The sequence below is a fragment of the Neofelis nebulosa genome, chromosome 6 (genome assembly GCF_028018385.1).
Source record: "Neofelis nebulosa isolate mNeoNeb1 chromosome 6, mNeoNeb1.pri, whole genome shotgun sequence".
Lineage (NCBI taxonomy): Eukaryota > Metazoa > Chordata > Mammalia > Carnivora > Felidae > Neofelis > Neofelis nebulosa.
Window position 1 is genome coordinate 9,894,821 of NC_080787.1, and position 3,259 is coordinate 9,898,079.

A 3,259-nucleotide genomic window follows, 5' to 3' on the forward strand; every position below is an offset into this window, starting at 1 on the left:
GTAGCTCCAATCTAATTGGCCTTATTGAATGTGTTTCCTTTCTGATTAGAGGGATCAGGGCAGGATACAAATGCCAAGTGTTGGCTGTCGAGAATTTGTAGGTGACAAGAGAAAAGATAAAAAGGATAAAAAACAGTGAAAAGAGGAAGCAGAAGGCACCAAAAGACACATTAAGAAGTCTGCTTAGGACAGCTCTTTGCTGTGATGTTAGGACTCTGCTCACTTGCTCCAACTCTCAGTTCTAGATGCTTTTAAACATCTCCATATATGTGAACCTCTGCTCTTCAAATATAATACTATCCAAAAAAATCCATCTACCTTTCTCTTAAATTCCTTATCTCAATGAGCAAATGAAACTTTATTGAAGGTTCCATTTTAGCATGTACTTTATTCTTCGCACTGTACAGCAGTATGTTAAACATTTATTGACATATATATTCATTTTTAGCATATTCCTTATACATAGCAAGCATTCAGTCACTGTTAGTGAGATTGGAATTCATTTGATTAAACTTTGGAACAGCAATTTTTTTCTCTTTTCCAGAAAAACTCATCTCAGGGTTATTGGAACAAATAGTTTCATGAGTTTAGAGAAACTCCTTGGGCTCTGAGTATCCCACTATGACACTGAGAACCCGAGGTATGAACTGGGAAAGGCTCATCTTACCCTGAGAGAGCCAGCATTCTACAAACACTCTATCACGTTGTTTGGCCACCCTCCTCAGCCCTGTGCCCCTCACCTTTCGCAAAACAATGTCTTAGTTCATCCAGAAAAAATTCACACTTCCCAATGCTAAGGTTGAAGTCATTCAATTTTGATTCCGCAACCAGTCACTGAAAGCTTACTGCTCCCCAGGTTCTTGCTGGGCACTTTAATACCCGAAAGCAATGTAATCGTCCCCAAACCACTCTGAGATAGGTGTTGTTACACCACTCTACAATAGGGAGTACTGAAGCTCAGAGAGGTTAAGTGAGTTGGTTAACATTAAGCATCTAAGAAGTGAACCAGACTTCAAATTCACATCCAGATGTGCTGATTCCGTGGCCAACATTCTTTTCACTGTAAATCACAACTGTTCACCGAAACAGACGCAAGTTGTGTCCAGTCTTATTTGATTCCTCCCATGTGTTTATCATTTTCCAAACGCTTGCCATTAAAGATTGGGCTGAATCTATCAGATCAAATTTGAAGCGCTGTCTACCACCCTCTGGACAAATAATTTCAGCAAACGTGGCCCAGTTCGATCAATGAACTCCAACGCACTAGATTGCATTTCTGACCCTTCGCGTTAAGGTGTCCATCTGTTGATAATAAATCACAAGACAATCAAGAGGTCAAACTATTATTGGAGCAAAATGTCGCGGAATAGTTCTCTAAGAGAAGTACCGGGAGCTTGACTGAAGTAAGAGAAACATTTTATTTCGCTTGAACCTATTGTTTAAACTCGTGTGTATGTTTCGGGAGATTGCTGATGCACGACCCTCTTTACTGTGCAATTAAACACCAAACATACCTGCCTGTCTGTTTGCTTTTGAAAGAAAATCCTTTCCTACGCCATTTGCAAGTCCATTTCCTTGAGATAGGGCAGAATCCAGAACCAGTTCTTAGACTTTTGACCCCATCAGAGAGAATAACACAGTATATTTCGTGATGGAATTGGGTGGGAGCATGGCAGTGGTAAAGCACGATGCTGACAGCCTGTCTTGATCAAGAATATTCTCCATGTGTGCTCTGCTGAAACGTTTTCAAAGCACTTTTTCCCTCTATTCTGAAAGGTGTTAAGTATCTCAGAGTGCCAGAAACACATCATTCCTAGCCAACTCTGGTGGATTTTTTTGCCAATATCGCATTTCTTCCTTCCTGCCTGAAGGTATGAGGCTAACAGAGTTTAAAAAAGTTCTACATCTTAAGAAGTAAAGCTTGCATTTTATTTTTTTCTTTTTTTTTTTTTTTATTTAAAAAAAATTTTTTTTTCCAACGTTTTTTTATTTATTTTTGGGACAGAGAGAGACAGAGCATGAACGGGGGAGGGGCAGAGAGAGAGGGAGACACAGAATCGGAAACAGGCTCCAGGCTCCGAGCCATCAGCCCAGAGCCTGACGCGGGGCTCGAACTCACGGACCGCGAGATCGTGACCTGGCTGAAGTCGGACGCTTAACCGACTGCGCCACCCAGGCGCCCCTGCATTTTATTTTTTTCAAAATGTGGTTTGTATGCCTTTTAAAATCACATGAGTTCCCCGGGAGGCCTCCACTCCACATTGGTTTTCCGGAGGTAGGCCACCGTGGCCTTTGGGGGTGAGGGGTGGGGTTGATCATAGACATACCCTATATCCATTTGCTGGACAATCAAAAGGCAAGAAGTATTTTACCATTTCTACTTATAAATAAGTAGATCTTTACGTGTATAAATTTTAATTCTCGTGAGCACATTTTTAAGTATCTCAGAGTGCCACTTAAGAAGATGTGGCTTTAGGGGCGCCTGGGTGGTGCAGTCGGTTAAGCGTCCGACTTCAGCCAGGTCACGATCTGGCGGTCCGTGAGTTCGAGCCCCACGTCGGGCTCTGGGCTGATGGCTCGGAGCCTGGAGCCTGTTTCCGATTCTGTGTGTCCCTCTCTCTCTGCCCCTCCCCCGTTCATGCTCTGTCTCTCTCTGTCCCAAAAATAAATAAAAAGCGTTGAAAAAAAAAAAAAAAAAAAAAAAGAAGATGTGGCTTTAAAAGCTTGTCATTGCACCTAAGATGAAGAGCCAAACTCTCATTACCACACAAAAATCTACCTGCTGGGGGCCCTTCCTTCCTCTCTCTAGTCCTCACCCCATCTCTTCACCCTGGAGACCTCTTAGTCTTACTTCAAAACGCATAGAATTATGACGTCCCCATGAACATTTTCCCACCATTCCCAGAACTACTAGTAAATCCTTCCATAGCACCCAGTAATTTCCCGTTGTATATAGCTCTTACCATAGTTTTAATTTAACATTTATATGCATAATTCTTTCATACACTTATGTCTCCCTCACTGTGCCCCATAAACGTTAAAATCATGTTTCTCTCTTTTTCTTCATTTTAAAAATTGTATATTTTCAGAACCTATAACAATGTCTGGTACCTAGCAGACAATAAACATTTGTTGAATAGATGAATAAGTGATTGTCTTTCTTTTTGAGTTTATTTTCTTAATGCTGAGAGGGTGGGAAAGCAAGAGTGGGGGAGGGGCAGAGATAGAGGGAGAATCCCAGGCAGGCTCCCGCTGTCAG